The sequence below is a fragment of the Manis pentadactyla genome, chromosome 10, assembly GCF_030020395.1.
Source record: "Manis pentadactyla isolate mManPen7 chromosome 10, mManPen7.hap1, whole genome shotgun sequence".
Lineage (NCBI taxonomy): Eukaryota > Metazoa > Chordata > Mammalia > Pholidota > Manidae > Manis > Manis pentadactyla.
In genome coordinates, this window is record NC_080028.1 from 11,704,680 (window position 1) to 11,723,707 (window position 19,028).

The window sequence follows — 19,028 nt, forward strand, 5'->3', positions numbered from 1 at the left end:
CCAGACCACAGTGCTCGTGGGTATGAAAACAATCATGGCCATGACCTCCATGGATGCACCCTGTGAATCAGGCAGGGCAGGGGTTTTGTTCTCACTTTATAGGTGATGGAACAGATGCTCAGAGATGCTCAGAGATTTGCCCAGAGTCACCTGACCAGTAAGAAGCAGAGCCTGGATTGAAAAATATCTGGGTCTTTGAACAACTAGTCCTTTGAACTTTTTATGACACCCTGTTGTCTTCTTATGGCTTGGCCTGAACATGCTATAAAAATCCACCCATCCATAGGTCCAACATCATCATCATCTCCATCTCCATCTCCATCTCCACCACCACCACCACCACCACCACCATCATCATCATCATCATCTCCTAATACCATGGAACTTCTGCTCCCCTCTAGATGTTTATCCAGCCCCCTGGCCTTAGTCTGGTGTGGTCCAGATGGAGACAAAAGGGCAACACAACTTCCTTTAGCCTTACCCTACAGGTGTGTTCTCCACTCTCTATCACATCTGATCCTCCCACAGCCCCAGGAAACATGCAGAGCAAAACATTACATGGAGGAGCAGCTGAGACAGGAGAGGTTCAATGGCAATGGAAGAACAAGAGCCTAGTATTTGTTACTGCTTCCTTTACGCCTGGCTTAAGTTGGGGAGGCAGGCCCTGTTCTAAGCATTCTGCACAATTACTTCATCTAACTTCCTTAGCAACACTATGAGGAGTGTCTTATTGTCCCCATTTTCCAGACAAGGAGACTGAGACTCACAGAGGTGAAGTAACTGGGCCAAGGTCACTCAGTTCTAACTGGTGGAGCTGGGATCCTGAGTCTGCCTGGGACTCTGAAGTCAGTGCTCTCTGCCGCAGGAAGTCACCTCCAGTGCAGCACCTGACTGCCCCTCTGAGCTAACACCTCCAGATTCTGACCTAAAATCTTCCCTGGGTCCCTTTAACCAGAAGGCATCAAAGAGCCTGGGCGTTAGCACAGCCCTCCGGATTCTGACAGCCAGCTGAGCCACTGGCCTGGCACTATTGTCTATAGAGAGGGTGCCTGCAAACCCTCAATCCAAGAGAGACCAGGGGAGCCAGAATCCCAGAGGCTCGGCAAAACACTATCACTCGGCTGCCTGGCTCCAGGTCCCGCCTCCGTCTCTGGCATTGCTCTCTGTGAGCAACAGGGCAGAGAGGTGTCTTGGCTCTTACTCCACCAGCACTCTGTCCCCATCCTCATCAGCACCATCCACCCGTTCATTTACCCTCAAGAGCCAGGTGTGGTAGAAAGGACACAGGCTTGGCCACCAAACAAACTTGGATTCATATCATGGCTTTGCCTCTCACCTTATCTTGGTCTTAGACAAGCTAGTTCCCCCTGAGCCTCATTTGTCTCATCTGTCAAATAGGCTGTTGTAAGGGCTCAGTCATCCCATCATTCAGTCATTCAACAAACACTTAGAGACCACTGGGCTAGGATCCTACAGTCTAGCAGAGGAGGCAGAGAACCCAAGATCTGAGGAATGCATTGGAGTTAACAAGAGAACGAATGTTTCAAGCAGAGGGAACAGGACATGCACAGGCCTGGGAGAACTGAAATACACTGACTGACTGGAAAAACAGGGAGAGGGAAAATAGCCCAAGAGGAGGCTCAAGAGAAACACAGGGGCCAGACACCCCTAGCAGCACTTGACCCACAGTAGCCACTTGGTCCAGGTGAGTTCCTTCCCTGGAACCCCAAGCCCCAGGTGCAGGCTGATCCTCATCTAGCACAGGGAGTCTATTTCCTTTCTTGGTCGGCAGCTGGCTTCTCTGCTAATGCTACATAATACAGTGGGCTCGTTACCTCGGAGTGCTGAGCCACAGAAGCAGGGGGTAGAGGTTTGCCAACTACCTCAGATCTGCCAGAAATAGAATCCAATGTTCCAGGATGCTAATGACTATGGCCTCGGTGTATTTCTCGCTCCCTTTAGTGGTCTCCAACTGGTGGGGCTGTTTGAAGAAGAGGAAAGCGGGGTAGTGGAAGAGAGGCAGACAGCCGTGCAGAGCCCCAGCTCCAGCCCCACAAATGGACCATGAGCCTCATTTTATGCACTAAATATGCTTCCATCTAGTTATGCATAAGTCCAATTTGTGTAAACCACATTTTATTTTCCTTCTGTTTCCTGATCCCTAGTTTGCCACCTATGATTCCTCTCATCAAGAGGTGGAGTTTATTTCTTCTGCACAATTTCTGGGATACTACGTGATTGGCACTGACCAGCAGCATGTGGTAGAAGTGACACCATGACAGTTCCAGGCCTGGGCCTCAGAAGGCCTGGAAACATCTGCTTTCACTCTCAGAATCTAGCCACCACACAGGAAGGAAATCCAAGCTGTTCTATGGGAAGAAGAGACCAGGTGGTGAGAAAGGCCACGTGGAGGACAGGACTCCACATGGAGGGGAACTGATGTGCCCTTCTAGAACCTTCTAGCCACCAGCTGGAGCTGCATGCGGGTCCAGCTGTGCCCATGTGAAAGAGCACCCCTGCCCTGCCTACCATAGAAGCATGAGAAATCATAAAACCATTGTTATTTTAAGCCAACGAGTTTTGGGAGGGTTTGTTATAAAACAAAAGATGACAGAAATAGATCCATTTACTCTGTTTCTGTCTTGTGACCCTCAGTTTTGACCATAGTGTCTGGAAGGATGTACAGGCCCATCAAATACAGAAGAAAAGCTTATTCTGTCAACCATGAACATCCAGTAAGTCCTTGTTTTCCTCACCAAGTCACCTTTGTTTCTTATCAAGTATGCTTCAAAAGAGCATCTGGGTGTCTGTGCTTCTGCCTCTCAGCAACTTCTCCCTACTCACCCCACCCCAGCAAGTCCTGTGATCTTTTTAATCCCACCCTCCCCCAGGGTCCTGGCTCACTTTGGGAGAAAATGTACCAGGCCTGTGAATTTCTGACTGTCTTCTAGAATATTCTTAGCATTGTGTCCTAAGCAGAGGCTTTATACTTTGAAGATTTTTCAGAGGCCACAAGACACACAAGCCATTGTCCTGCTGAAGCCAGCCACCTTCCATGACACCACGAAGGACAGTCGTGCTCACAGGTCTTTCCCCTTCTCCCTTACAGGGGAGAGGGCCCTGCCGGGCCACAGGAAGGACGAGAGGGCACCCGGGAACCTGGGGGCCCTGTGCCCTCTGCCCAGGAGCTGCAATCTCTTGCAATCCAAAATGTGACTGCTCCTCAGAGATGCCTGCAACTGGGGCCAAGGCCTGGTTGAGGAGCAAGCCCTGCTCTGCCTCAGAGACAGGGCTCCAGACACGAGGCCCCTGTTCCCTATCTCTTGGCAGAACTTCACTTGCAAACTGTTTCCTTGCCTGGCTGGAACTCATACCCCAGTGCTGTGGGTGCCTGCCTGGTCGAATGTTTTGGTGGATGAAGAGGTGAATGAATAAACTACACAAGTGAACGCTGGGACAATTAAATAAATGAATGCACAGGTAAATGAATGAGCTCGGATCCAATGACTGCTACTGTAGCCAGTTTACCCTCAAGGCCAACAGCTCCTGTCCCATTTCACTGCCTAGATTCAGACACATTCCAGCCGCAACTGCTGCCTCTGGTGGGCAAGGGGGCCATCTTGCTCCCTGTATGGAAAAACAAGTCTCCTAGACACCTTCTCTTCCTGCCATCAGTTAGGATTGGGATTATTGAACTGTAAGCCAGAGAAAACCCAAAATAAAAATGGATTAAACCAGAGAGTTTTTTTCTCACTCAGGTGAATGAATTCTGGAGGCAAGGGGACTGATATTCTGCAGGATCAGAGATCCAGGCTTCTTCCAGCTTTCTGCTCCACCATCCCTGGGGTATGAACTTATCCTCATGGTCCAAGATGGCTGCTCAAGGCTAGCCATCACTTTACAGTCTATTAAGCAGAGGAAGGTGTGAAGATGGGCACAACCTGTATCTCTAAGTCTACTTCCTAGAAATTGGCCAGAACAGAGTCACATGGCCACACCAGGCTGCATGGGACGCTGGGAATGGAGGAGTTCGTTCTAAGTGAGGGACCCCATGTCCAGCTAAATTTGGGGGTTCTGTTATTAAGGAGAAAGGGGAGATCTGATCTGATATTGCAGGGTAATCTAGTAGTCTCTGCCACAACAACTAAGAGAACCATCTTACTTGGGAGCCCCATCTCAGCCCAACATTCTGTCCTGGTGACATACTTTTGTCTTATCTACTCTGAGCTCCCTAGGGGCAGGAAACAGTCTTAATTGTGTGTACATTCTCAACATCCAGAGTAGGGTTTGGTGCATAACAGATGCTCACCCATTTACTGAATAGAAATATATTTAAGCACTTCCTGTGTGTCAGGAACTGTACTAGCTGCTGGGGGTAGAATGGTGAACCAAACAGACAGAACTCCTGACCTCAAGGAGCAGATGTAGAGAAGAGGGAGAGAATCAATAGTTATAAAATTGGGAATAGTAGAGCAGCTATAAAATATAACTATATCATGTAATGAAAGGTCAGATAAGTGATCAGTGCCATGAAAGTAAATGACGTGGGCCCGGCATGTGAGAGGGTGAGGAGCTGCTGGACACAGGTACGTGGTCCGGGAGGTACACTGCAGCAGAATGAGGCAAGGAGGCGAGTCAGGTGGGCATCGGTGGGAAGAGTGTTCCAGGCAGAGGGAATAGCAAGTGCAGATGTTCTAGGGCAGGGGTGTGTGTGATGTGTTCAAGGAAAAGCAAGGAGGCTCAAGAGAGGGCGGGGGAGTACAGGGAACATGAAGGGCAGGCTGCCTGACTGAGTGGTGAATAGCCATCTGTCGAGGCAGAAGCAACTCTGGGCTGCAAACAGCAGGTGTACTCCTCGCAGTTCTAGTTCAACTCTGTCTCTAGTTCACGGAAGAGCCTGTTTTCTCACCTACAAGGTAGAAACAATATAGCCCCTGCCTACCTGGCCATGTGAATCAAATGTAACAAGCCCTTGGACTTCCAGAAAGCAGATTATACTTGTGGAGTCAGCATTGCCATGATTATTAGGTAGCCACGTTCAGACAACTTCTTGCTCTCAGTCAGCCAGGGAACAGTGCCTTCTCGCTCTACCCCGATGACAGGCTGCCTCGAAGGAGCCCTTACAGTGGAGTCCCCCTGCCTTCCCTGCTGTTCCTCCACCCCACCTTTTGCTCCCTTCCCTCCCTGCCTGTCTTTCTCCACTGTTTCCTGGTGCCCTCTCTGGGCCAGAGCCCCTGCCCTCTGAATCCCTGAGTCTCTTGTGAAAACAGACTCCTGAACAGGTCATGACAGTAGAGCCCAGCACATGCCTGTATGGAGGTGCAAGTTGCCTGGGGAGCACTGTGGAGGGAGCATCTTAATCTGCCAAGGCTGGGCAACAAGGGGGAAGAGCACAGGGCTAGGAGTTGGGCCTGAGGGCTAGTGTCAGCTCAGCTCCCAACTTGCTGTGTGACCCTAGACAAACCCCAGCATCCTGGCCTTAGTTTCCTAATCTGCAAAGAGCTGGTGATTCCACACCCTTGCAGCTGCCCACGTTGTGGTTCTACCAATTCTGAGTGGGCCAAGCTGTACCTGCCCCTGAAGGGGTAGACAAGAAAAGGAAAGCCTTGGAGCTCTCTGTAGGAGAGTATAAAATGGGGAAGTGTCAAACCGCGAGGTCCGTCCCAAGGTGCACTGTGCTCACTCCCTGCTCAAGCAGGAGTTCAAGCAGAAGTCAGGCGCCTTAGAGAGAATCTAAAAACCCAATGGTGGCTTGGACTGATGGCCACTGAGCCCTCTTCCAACAGATTCCAGGAGCCTGTGAACTGTTCCAGAGCAACCCAAAGTCAGTGCAGTCAGAAGCCATGACGGCATGGCCCCGGAAGGAGCAGCCCAAGCCCTGGGCTGGGTTTTCTAGGGAGGCTTTCTGCAGGAGGAGGGATTGAATGAGAGGAGGTGTTCTGGGGTAGGGAAACTTCTGGAAGTCCAAGGCCAGCTCTAGCTATCAGAGAGTTTGATACTGGCCAAGTCACTGAGCCTCCCCAAGCCTTGGTTTCCCCATCTGTAAAACAGGGATGTTGAGAAACTTGGAAACATACATAGTCCACCACAGTGCTCAGCCCACAGCAGGCGCTCAGTCATTGGCTGTCTCTTGCTGCTTAGTCACTGGCAGGGTGCCGTTTGCCGTCATGAAATCCAGGATCTCTACCCGGGGAAGCTACCTGCTTCTGGGCCCAGGTCTGGGACTGGTTTCTCTCTGCATCTTGACTGACAAACCCCCAGAATCACTCCTGAATTTTTACCTCCTCATTTTCCCCTGGGGGCTTTTTAATTTCTTCCTCTGTATCATAAACACAAAACAAGTGTTTAAACGTCTGCCTCAAAGGCAATCTGGGAAGCGAGCAACTCTTACATAAAGACCAGATGAAGCCCACGCTCGCCAGAAGGCCCATCTGGATGTTCGCTCGGCCACCTTCCCTTTCTCCCTCCACTTGGGAACTGCTGTTCGTTCATAATTACTGGTTGTAATGGGGAGCTGGAGGGAGCAGCTGGTGGGGAGCCAAACGCACTTAGTCCCGCAGCTGCCCAGGCCTTGGGTGGCTACTGCGGCAAGGCAGGCTCACCCTCCCTCCCTGTTGGCTTCCCAAGTCCATGTCCTCCCCCACCCCCGGGGGTCCTGGCAGTGGAGGGGCCTGATGTGGCAGAGGAGCTGGAGCAGGGGGGGCGGTAAGCCTAATGGTTACTCTCCCAGGCTCTGGGGACAGCCAACCTGGCTGGGGGTGGATCTCAATCTGTGTAACAGTAATGCACCCCTGAGCCTCGCTGAACCTCAGTTTCCTCATCTGCAAAATGGGAAATGGATGTTTATGTGACAAAGGAAGAAATTAAAAGGCCCCCAAAAAAACTGAGGAGGAAAAGACCAGGAGTGATTCTAGGAGCTTGTCAGGCAAGATGGAGAGAGAAACCGGTTGAATTGTGGCACCGTGAGCAGGTGGCTTCCACGGGCCTGGGCGGCGAGATCCAGGATTCTGTGACCTCAAACAGGCAGAAGGGTGAACACCCTTCTGGTGACGAAACAGCAAACCCATTTGATAGGTTTGGTGTCATGATTCACCAGGATGGTGCCTGCAAAATGCTTAGCTTAGGGGCTGCTTTAGAAAAATTAAGGGTATCATGAGCAGAGAAATCAAGTAGCCCAGCCAGGCTACAGAGGAGCCCAGTTGTGGCCAGCGTCAGCCCTCAAGGCCATGCATACAAAAAAGGTGGGATGTAATAAGGAAACAACAGTAAGGTTTGTTGTGCATGATAAAAATTCAAACTTTGGCTAATATCAACATTAGGTGACTAATCTTAACACTAATCAGCTACTGAGTTCCCAGGTTACTATTAAACAGCCAAAAAAAACCAAATTTTTAAACAAAATTATCACTAAATTAGCAGCATTAGAAACTGCTAGGATGGCCTGGAGAAGTACATGCTGTACCTCTAAGGGCAGATCGCAAGAGATCTTTGTCTCTTCCAGCCAAATCATGAACATGAGGTCAAGGTGTTTGGCTTCTCCCTGTTCAGTCACTAACCAGCTCAGTGACCCTTCTCTGGGCCATCTACTACCTACCCTCTCTACCACTTGGGATTATGGTGAGACCAACATGGAAAATACAGATATGAGCAGGTTCTGCAAAAGTACAATGTGGCATGTAAATTCTATTTCTTTTATCAGTGATGATTTACTATTACTCAGTCAGTGTTCACCTAATGCTAGTTTGGATTTATGAAAACACGACCCACCTCTAGCCTGCAAACACACAGTACACACATGTACACACACACGTGTGGGCATGAACACACACATGCAATATGGAAGGGGTCTGTCGGGTGCTGGCGGCAGTGAGTTCTGTCCAGGATTACTAGGAGACGGCTTCATGGAACAGTGACTCTCGCAGTGAGCCTAGAAGGAGAACTCCCAGGGGGAAGAGTATTGGGACTGGGACCCTTGTAGTCAGCAGTGTTCACCACCAGGTGAGCTAGACACATCCCCCACCACCCAGCTAAAGGCGAGGAAGCCGCTCCTTCTGGGCTGGCCTCTATTTCCTACCCTTTGTGCCCCACTCATCCAATGAGACAAGCGCGTGCACCCGAACAATCCTGGAGAACAACCAAGACCATCACTGGACCTGCTGCGGGTGTCTGTTGCTGCTGCATAAATCATGATCAGGACCATCGAGCCCCTTCTCCTGGAGGAGGGCTCTCTGCCTCCCAGATGCTATCTCCCTCAAGAAAGCCAGGTGGCACTTACGCGACCCTTCGTCAACAGATGGCAAGCCGGGGCAAGCCTTCCACCTGGCCGGGCTTATGTTTCCCAAGCTGGAAGCAGCCTTTGCAGTGGTCCACGTGGAGGCCCACGCAGGGGCCCACGGGCTGCCGCCCTGCTCATGCTGCTCCCTGCCAAGAAGCCCCCGAGGCCCCCGACCAGCTGCACAAGGTGGCCCCCCACATCCTCACCAGCCCCTCCTCTTGCTACCCACCCTGAACACACCTCTGCTAGAGTCACCCAGTATTCCTAGGGTCCGTCAGCATGCTCTGCACTTGCCCATCTCCATGGCTTTCCTTATGCCATCCACTCCCCCAAATGGTCTCCTTTCCCATCCCTAAAGCCCACCCTGATTCCAGGCCACCCCAAAGGCTGCACCCACAGAGCTGGGTTTTGTCAGTTGAACCCCACGTACCATCAATCACTGTGACCCTAAGCCTCCCTAGGGCAGCGTCTGCGCCCCCAGTGCTTCACCCAGTGCCAGCGCACGGGACCCTCTGGCCGGCCCCCCTCGTAGCCTTCGGCACACTCCCTCCTAATTGCCTGCCTACCTACCTTGTCCTCCCCCGGACCCAAGGTTTCCAGAAGGGCAGGGACGTGTGCCTGCTGCCCAGAGTCTCAGAGTCTATTTCCTCCTCCTTCGCATTTCAGGACCTAGAACAAAGTAAAGCTTTGATGCTGTAAGAAAGAAAGAAAGAAAGAATAGATGTATTATTTTCTCCATGAAAGCGGATATCTCCAGACTCCTCCAGTTCATCGAATCTCTATTTAAGAAATCAGCAAGCCAGCACAGCTTCCCATTGTTACCTCTTATTCCACCTTTTATAGTGGGAGTCCTTGTCTAAGATGCCTTGGGAGCAGTTTTAACTCAATCCCAGAAAAGATCGTTTATGCCTGACACAGACGAGTAAATAACTCTTGGATTATCTATTTTTGCCCCGGTTTCTCATGTGGACACAGCAATCATTGCTGACGTGGCATTGCATTAATCCAGAAATTCCTTTTATAAAATGACCTTTCGAAGTCTACACATTTTCATACAGAGAAATTCAGTTAAACCCTGTAACTTACTCTGGATATCACATGTCTTTGAATATTCTTTGGCCAAAAGTAACAAAATCTGAGAGGACCAGATAAGACAGACGGGGGATTAATTACTCATTGGCTGAGTGCTGCTGGTGGTGGGGGAGCACGAATTCATTTTCTAGAGAAGGACAGGAGGAGGATGGGAGACAGAGAGACTAAAAGAGCTGGGGACAGAGACACAGGGAGACAAGGTAGCAGAGAAGGGAGGAGAGAAGACGTGACCCGGACGTGTGGGGCTTGCTGCCTTTTCCAGCCCCAGCGCGCTCGCTCACCTCCTGTACGCGTCCCTGTCACCTCCTCCGGAGCTGTGCCGCTCACGGTCTCATCTGACCATCCAACCGCAGGGCTGCAGGAGAGCAGAAAGGTTATCTCAAGTTCTGGCACTGCCACGTTCAAGATGGGTGGCATTGGGCACATTGCTGAATGTGCGTGAGCCTCAGTGTCCCTGTGTAGATCATGGGGATAATAGCAGCACTTCTTATAGGATCATCATAAAGATTAAGTGAAACCAAATAGTTTGGGACCAAGAAAAAGTAATGGTACTGGCCAACAATCGCCCAGCACTTACTGAACACTATTTGCCAGGCTCTGTTCTAGGACGGACGGATGGATAAACGTACACATGCTGTAATTCTTGGAGCTACTCCTGAGTAAGCAACTTTATTACTCCAGTTTACAGAGACGGGATGTGACTCTCCCAGGGTCACACAGCTGCTTAGTGGCACAGCGAAGTCAAACGCAGGCCACATGGCTCCAGACACAGGATCCCCACCCTAACCTTCACAGCCTCTCAGCAGGGCTCAGTAGAACTTAGCTATTCCTATCCACTTCCAAGACACGTTGCAAACCCTTAATGAGACCTCATTCCCCTACGGCCCTCATATGGAATTGAAATTCGTGCTCTTACACCTGTCCCCAGGACCTGTCTCTAACCATCTCTTCCCGGTTTCTCATCGCAGCCATTCTGCGGCTTGGAGATCAATTCGCTGATTTCCCATGAACCTCTTCTCCAAGCTAACCTTTGTCATCATTCCCAAGGGAACTCTCACTGATTCATCACTTATAAATGGGCAATGATGACCCTCCGTGTGCCAGGCCCTGGGCTGGGCACAAAATAGAGCCTGATTTCTTGGTCCTCCTGCTGCAGCTGGTGGACCAGAGGCCCCTGCTCCATTCTGATCACTCCTTGGGGACTTTCTCCAGTTTTGCTATGTCCCTTTTAATGCCGGGGCCAAGAAATCAGCCCAGCCCTGCTTTGAGCCTCCACAACTACCCTTGGAAGTGGGCAAGGCAGCAGTTATTGTCCCTCTGTGACAGATAAGGCAACTGAGGCCCAAAGAGAGGAAGTGAAGTGACTGGCCTAAGGCCGCATAGCAAATCCAGGTTTCAGAAACTCCTGCATCTGGCTTCAGCCTCCTGTCTGGGTGACACTTTCCTGGGCTCTCGGGGAGGGAGGAACAGGAGGTTTTAGAACGAGGGGGAGAAGGTAAGCATCAGCAGGACCCTGACCTTCTTGGCATCCCTACCCACTGGGCTTTGCAGAACCTGGCGGTGGAGGCAAAATTACCACCTGTTTCAATTCTTCCCCGACTCAGTGGACTCAGGGGGCACCTGATATCTTAACCCTGGTCTGTAAAACAGAAAAACTAAAAAGCTAAAAAAAAAATCCCTGAGAAGTTAAAATTAGTTTTCCACCTTCTTCTGCCCCAGAAAGAGCTAACAAATCACCTGGAAGAAACTCTTTCCTTTCTGGGAGCTGAGAGGGTGCTGGCGGGTGGGTGTCGATGTCGGGGCTTGGAGGGCTGTTCTCTCCCCACCCCCACCTTTTCTTTCCCACTGAGAAAGCACAGAACTTTATTCTATTTTAATAGAAAAGCCAAAAGAGAATTGGCTTTGTCTCAGGCCTGGTCCCCGTTAAGAGGCCCTGGGGCTTGGCCGTGTGGCTCAGGGTGATGGAGCCCTGTGGGCCACATGCCAGGAAACCAAGGCCCGCGCCAGGCAGCAGCCAAGAGCTAGAGGGGCTGCCAGGAAGGAGCAAGAGCGCCAGAAGGAGCAAGAGCTCAAGGCTTGGGTTCAGTCCCTGCCCAACTCCCTGTGCATGGGGAGCCCCTTCCTTCCCTGGGCTGAGCTTTGGTCTTCTCATCTGTAAAATGGGGCTCACACTGCCTACCTGAGTGGGGTCAGGTGGCATGGGAAGGGAGGAACAGGGACCCCACTAAATTGGACACTGCCTCTGATATAGACACCAGGGAGGGGACAGGTGTGTAGAGTCACAGTCCCACTTGGCACAGCTCCTAGATGTGGAGAAACTGAGGCTCAGGGAAGCCACCTATGCTGGTATTCAAGGCTGAGGCTTGCTAAATGTAGGTCCCAAGCTCCTTCCAAACAGCTCACCTGACTGCATTTTGCAAACTGTTCTTTGCCTTTCAGGTGTGATTGGCCATTACCAGGATTATTCCAGAGAGGCACCTGAGCTCCATGGCTGCCCCTCATCCTGCCTTCAAGTCAGAAGCTCTGAAGCCCTTCGTGGGAGCAGGGCTGCCCAGAGGCCTCCCTCCCAGCTCCCAGCCACCCCTGTGTCCCCACCCCAGAGCTGGTCCTTCTGCATTCCAGCACACCCCGTGGGTACAGCAGGAGTTCCCCTCCACCCTAAGGCCCCCCGAAAACACAAGAACTTCCCACGGAGAAAGACAGAGGGAGCAGGGCAGGCAGTTTCCATAGCAACACTGGGTTTCTCATTCCCAGCACATCAAATGCCAAAGCAGAGTTGGAGAGGTGCAGCCCCCTCTCGTTGGAGGAAACTCTCTCCCCACTCTCACCCCCACCATCTCTACCTCACTTGGGCCCATCCAGACAAGCAAGACAGAGGGGAGGGCCTCCTGAACACTTGGACCTGCAAAGGCCATCAAACTCAACTCCATGGTGACAGACCCATAGGGGCCTAGGAGGGCCTGAGGGAGTCTTCAGTGCACTTGCCAGCCTTGCAGCGGGAGTTGGGGAGAGAAAAAGGGGCTGGGGGACAAGACTGACACACACACCCCCATCCTGGGCGCGGACTGTCCGTAAAGGCTGACCCCTGTCAGCACACACAGAGGCTGCTGGTACACCAGGGTGAGGCGGCTCCCTGTGTGGCCAAGGGCCTGGCCTTGCACCGGGCAGACCTGAGTATCAGTCCAGACCCTGGCACAGATTTGACGTGTGGCCTCTGCTCTCTGAGCTTGAGTTCATTCATCTGGACCATGGGAGAAATAAGAAAATCCAGCCCAGAAAGAAGAGAAGACAGTGCTTGGTATCTCAGAGTGCAAACAAATGGTGCTCATTCTGATTGCTTCATTATTATTATTAATAACAACATTGAAGTCCAAACACCTCAGTTTGGCAGGGAACCTTCCACAGCCGTCTGCTCTGCTCAATGACCTCACCTGCCCGCTATGACAACCCTCGGCTCAGCCCTGTCTGCAGACTTAGCTGAATCAGAAGGGCATAGTGCCAGCATTGCACCCAAGCTCGGTCCCCCTACAGCCCTTGCTCCTGTGCCCTGCCACACACTGTTGAAGGTCCTTTCACATGTTCAAGTCCTTCCTGTCCACCGGGCCTGACCCTAGGACTCCTCCCTCAGGAAGTCTTCCCAGCCCACAGAGATCTTTCCTGTCCCTGAGATCCCCTTGGTCTTTGATCCCAGCTCTAATCAGACATCACCTGGGAGCACCTGTCCTTCCGAAGGACCCACCATTTCACAGCTCTTTCGGGCTGGCTGCAATAACATTTATCCCTGTCCTGGGTATTGTTCATTGTGCTGAGAATTAATATACAGGAAAGCACCCAGTCCTCAGCGGGTACTCAGTAAACCATTATCAGCATAGATGCTTCACATGCAATCTCCCCCAGTCCTAACAATTACAGGAAAAAGGTACCATTGTTATCTCCATGCTAAAGAGGAGGAATCTGAGAGTCATGGAAGTTGAAGGATCTGCAGAAGGTCACAGAGCCAGAAAAAGACCAAAGCCAGGATTCGAACCCAAAGCCCTTTACAGAAGCAGCAAGGTGAAACATCATGAATGGGTCGCAGCACAGTCCCTCTTGGGCAGGAAATGGCCTTTGTTTGGAAAAGACTTTGACAAGTTTCTCCACTAGAAGGTGACCCATGAGCCCAAGGGCCCAGGAAACTAAGTCATCAGAACTGGGGTTTTATGAGTACCTGCTATGCACCAGGTGCTTCCCTGAGTATCTTAAGTCAACTAACTCAGTCAGCCCTCCCAACAACCCTGTGAGGAAGGTGTGAAGAAAGCGTGAGCATTAGTTCCATTTTACAGATGAGGAAGCTGAGGCACAAGAAGGTGTGAAGCTCTTCCAGGGTCACTCGGTCATAAGCAGGGGCAAGACTCAGACCTGGGCAGACTGGCTTCGGGGCTCATGCATTCAACCCCTTGGCTAACAGGCTGACCTGGTTTGCATAAGACATGGTTTTCATCCTGCAAGGAGCAGAGGAGAGACACTGGAGATCAGTGTAGATGGGTGATATAAAGAATCCATCAAAATGGGCTGAGATGGGCTAATACAGGGTGAACTCCCTGCTCAGGTGGCTGGAAGGTCTTTTAAGAGCACAGGTGCCTAATGGGCATTTTTAAAGTCATCTGCACTTCTGAGCATTTTTTCCTGCTCCCCTTCTCCCACCACATCTCCAGTGAAGTGCTCCACACTAATGACTACTTTGTACAAGTGTGGCAGGAGAAGGGAGAGGCTACGTGTACAAAGAAAATTACCTTTAGTGCTTTATCAGGCAGATTAGGGGAGAGGGAGTGGGCATCAGAAACATTAATAAAACTTGCCCACCTCTCTCTCAAACACGCATACCCTCTAATGTAAGTTCAGTCTTCTGCATCCTGTTTTACAGCCTTTTTATATACTTAATTTGAAGAAAGGTCAGAAATAAAGAAACAGGGACTATAAACACCCAAGGGAAGGGGGCACATTTGGGAGAAATTCGGGAAGCTTTGGCAGTGGAAAGTAAGGAGCACATGGGAATGTGGGCGGGAACTGTCAAGACAAAGAAGACAGTCTCGAGAAATGGAAGGATGAAATCCGACTGACATCCTCGTCAGTATGACTGGAAAGATGAAAATAAAGATTGGAATTACTTTCTAATTACCTTTGTTTGCTGGACTGTGCATCTGAATACAAGTCAAACCAAAGACAGGATCACATGGGACCCTTGCTTATAATCAGGTTACAGGAGAGAAGAAGGAAGGAAATGAGCCTCACGTCTCCTTAGTTTGGTGTGAGCCAAAGACAGTCATAGGGGAAACAACAGGCTGGAGATAGTGGTGACCTTGTAACAGGAGTCCCTACCTTTTTCCCCAAATTTGCAAAAGTTTTGATTTACACGTCCACAGGGTGCGGGATTGGAGAGTTCATCATCCTAAAGCTCTCAAGGGATAAGAAAACTCCAAGTGACATTTTAATTCCATAGGAATAAATGACTTCTGGAAAACTTGCCAGGAAAACCTGAGATCCCCATTCTCTTTCCTGACAGGAGCAACTGGTGAATAATTAAGACTGAAACCCTGGTTCAGGCCACCCAGAGCTAGAAGAGTACTAATCTGTTAGGGCAAGCCACACTGGCGACATAATGGCCGAAGTGAGTTCCACAGAGCTGAGTGCTGTTAGGAAGCCTACGTAGAGTTCATTGGGAATGTTGTTTCGGTTCTCCTCAACTGATTTCTTTGGTTCTTTCCAATTCTACCAAGTTTTACAAACCAGACACCTCTAACCTACAAGGAGACACAACCCGCTGAGTCCCTGAAGCCACCGCAGTGTCTCCCGCGACACCTGCCCCCAGGTGAGTCCAGAAAGGGGTATCTCTAATCAGACAAACCGACCAAAGGTGGCCCACATGCTCCGGGGCACCACCTTATCCAGACTCTTGATGTTTATTGAGTATTTCACTAGGTGTGAGATATGGAGGTGGACTCATGGCTCTGTCCTCTCTTTCCCTGTGGCTTTCCCAGGAACCAGACCCAGCACCGAAGAACTGCTGCCCAAGATAGAGACCTTCAAGTGACCCTTGACTCCACACCGGCTCTCACTCCACCCATCCAAGTTGTCAGCAAACCCTACTGGCTCTGTGCACCTAAACCCTACCCAAGTCTGTCCACTTGTCACCACCTCCATTGCCTAGCCACCTCCTGTCCTAGATAAGCCACCATCATTGCCTAATGGGTCTCCCTGCTTCCTCTCTTGACCCTCTATGTCCTACTCTCACACTGCAGCCAGAGCACTCCTTTTAAAATGAAAGCCACATCGCGTCACGCTGTCCAACAGTTCCCCTTCTCCTTCAACTAAAGCCCCAAGTCCCCTGGAAGCCCCTCCCCACGCTGGGCCCTGCCCACCTTCCTGCCCTCTCTTCCTACCTCTCACTCCTTGCTCCTTCTCTTCCAGCCCTCAGACGTCCTTGCTGGTCCCCAGGCACACCAGACATGTCCCTCCCCTCAGGCCTCGACACTTACTATTCCCTCTGCCTGGAATGTTCTTCCCCCCAGATGTTGGCACTGCTCACAAGCTTTTTGTTTGAGTCTGCAAATGGCACCTTTTTAAAAAGTCCTTCACTGGCCATTCTCTCTAAAGTAGCTTTTCCCATCATGTACCATCCCCTTAATCTGATTTATTTTTCTACCTAGAATTTATCACTGCCCATCACTTTTTTGTACTTTTAATCGATTATTGGTCAGCCCTCCTCTTGGCGCTAGCCTGTTAGCTTCCCAGCTGACGTCAGGGCCTTTGTTTTCTCCACTGCTGAGCCCCAGTGCCTAGACCTGGGCACACAGTAGCTGCCCCATAATTATTTGTCCAACAAATGAATGAACTATGTGGTGAAATTAATGCACATATTAAGTGCCTAGTTTTTGACTGCTGACAGGGAAGAGATGTTATAATTAGGGTAGCACCGTTGCTGTGAGGATGACGTGGTCCCCAGACCAGCAGCAGCAGCAGCAGTTGGAAGTTTGTTAGAAAAGCAAATTCATGGGCCCCGCCTCAGACCTACTTGCATGAGAAGCGCCGCCTGCGTTTGACAGGCCCTCCGTCTGACACTGACGCATGCTCAGGTCTGAGAAGGGCTCTGTAATAAAGGCCCCTGAACCAAGTGCTCAGTTTACCCCACACGCTTCAGCCTGTTCCCTTTGGGTTGACTGCTGACGTTATTTTGTTTGGGGCCACTGATCCCATCTCACGCAGGTGTGGACGTGATTTTCAGCATGATGAATAAGGCGTGGACAAAGGTCAGAGCAGAATGTGTGTGGAACTGTGTGAACCAGTGTTTTCTTCAACATTCTGAACAGTTGTTCTGAAGTAAAAGAATTTGTAAAATCAAAATACGATAAGAACTGCACCAACAATAAGTACAAATTAGCTTTTTGGGAAAGTAAAATAAATGTTCCTTTTTATTATTTGTGTGGGTGATGCAGGCGTCCCCAAATCGGATGGAGTTAGAGCACTTAACCCTAGAGCCAAAAAGAGGAGGACAGAGACAGAGAGAAGGACAGGGCCGTTCCTATCGTATCCCCCCCATGTCTTCAGGGAGCCCCACCTCCAGCACCCGGGCACATGTAGAAATGTGTGAGGCCATTTTGGTTGTGCCCTGATGGGACAGCTGTTGGCATTCAGTGGGTGGGAGCAGCCTTGCAACCCTCTCCCAACCGTGGACCCCTTTCCCAGGGTGAGTCGGAGGCTCCCCGCCCGTGGTTCTCTCTGTCTCTTCCTGCACACCCCTCCTGAGGCTGGGATGCAGTGTTTCCAAAACCACGTTTTTCATGCTACCTGGACCCTAAATGCACACCATCTCCTCCATCTGGACAGAGGTGAAAAGATGGTATCAGAGCCAGCACTGGAGGAAAAACTGGCTGCGCGGGTCTGTCCAGAGACAGTCTGTGGCTGCCCTGTGATGATGCCTCCAGAAATGTCAAGGGTAATCTGACTATTCCCAAGTTTGACCTTTTGCTGAGTTTATTACCTGAGCATGTTACCTGAGGAGGGAAGTTCCTTCAGTCAGGACTGCCCATGCATATAATGAGGGGGCTGGCCATGGCACTCCCCAGCGTGCCCCTTTCAGCTCTGGCCGAGGATGGCACAGGCTGGGAGGACTCTCTGCAGCCAGCTGCAGCACTCAGAGCTGCAGGACCTTGGGCAAGTCACTAGCCGCCCTGTCCTAGTTGACTGACCCAACTGTAAAAGGGAGATACTGGCAGAACCTATTTTAGGGTGTGTTGTGAGGACTGAATGAGTTAGTATTGATAAAGGATCCAGATCTGAGCTTCCATTAAATGTCTTTTCTGCTGTTACAGCATCAGGATTTGGCAGGGCCCTGCCCTGCTGTTACCAATTCAAAATGGAGCAAACACATGGGGCCCACCCATGCTTTTGTCAACGTAGGCTAAATCCAAGGGGAGGCTACAACCCTTGGGATTCCCCACCCCTGTTCTCTGGAGAAGTGCACCCCCAACCTTACATCAGCACACTCAAGGGGCCTCCAACTAAGGGGCATGTGTCTATGGCCTACACATTTGGAGCAATGTGAATTCTCCGGTTACTGTGGCTTCCTTAACATCAGCCCCTAAATAAATGGACTGCGGAGCTATCTTTATGACTATGAAGAGAGGAAAATCGGTCCCCCACCTTCTTTCCCTCGCTCCAGCTGCACAGCTCGGTGCTCATCATGCTTGAACCAAACGGATCTTAAAAACCGTTCGGTTTAACCCAACTCTGAGCCCTAAGCCCTCGTCAAAACTGTCTGGACACTTTGTTTTCATTCAACAGTCTCAGTCCATTTCATTCAAACTTCATCAAGGCAGAGAGATAGAAAAACCCATGGCGTGAAGATACCAAACATTTTTTGAGCACCTACTATGTGCCTGACCATAAGCTAGCTGCCTTATATATAGGTAATCCCCTATAATTCCTCCAGCAAACCAGTCTTTCCATTTAGCGACAAGGACATAACAGGATGACAATCAAGGAGACAAAAGTCACACAGGTGGAAAGCAGGTGACCTGAGATTCAAACCCAACTCAGCCTGACTCCACACCCCATGCCCTTTCCCCTTCAACCAAGCTGCTTCCCAAAGTCATTTCCATGAAAAACATGGCAACAAGTACTAAGGATAATCTTGAGAAAAGGGAGTCCTAGCAAAGGTGCTAAAAATGAAAGCCAACATTCATCAGGATTGGGTGCAACTACGAGTCCTAGAGTTCCAACTTCAGTTGGGCTGGTGTGGCACCTATATGAGGTCTTCAAGACTCAGAATCCTTTAATTTTTTTTTCTCTGCCATCCTCAGTGTGTGGCTTCCACCCTCAAGGTTGCCTCAGGGCTTCAAATGGCTGCTGGAGTTCCAACCATTACATCTATGTTCCAGGCAGGAAGGAGGAGGAGGAAGAAAAAGACAAAAAAGGGCCTGTGCCATGCCCTTTTTAAGGAGGCTTCTTCTGAACAGTGCCTCTCAAAAATTCATATTTATATCTCATTGGCCACCCAATACTCTGGGAAAATGTGTTAACTGGGCACATTGTTGTTCAGAATAAACCAATGCTCTTTTGCCAAGGAAGGAAGGGAAAATGGATGTTGTGTATATAAGCAGCAGTGTCTTCCACCCTAGCTGAA

The 19,028-nt window shown here is 50.5% G+C and overlaps 1 protein-coding gene across 3 annotated transcripts in view; it reads right to left on the reverse strand.

Annotated features, from left to right (window-relative positions):
• Positions 1 to 19,028, reverse strand: part of RASD2 (RASD family member 2) — a 42,099-nt gene that overhangs the window by 16,531 nt on the left and 6,540 nt on the right. For all 3 annotated transcript variants that reach the window (XM_057486415.1, XM_036891318.2, XM_057486416.1), the window contains 2 exons: positions 9,649 to 9,722; positions 8,846 to 8,968 (listed from right to left, as the gene is read on the reverse strand). The gene's annotated coding sequence lies outside the window, so the exon portion shown is untranslated. The remainder of the gene's footprint in view (positions 1 to 8,845; positions 8,969 to 9,648; positions 9,723 to 19,028) is intronic.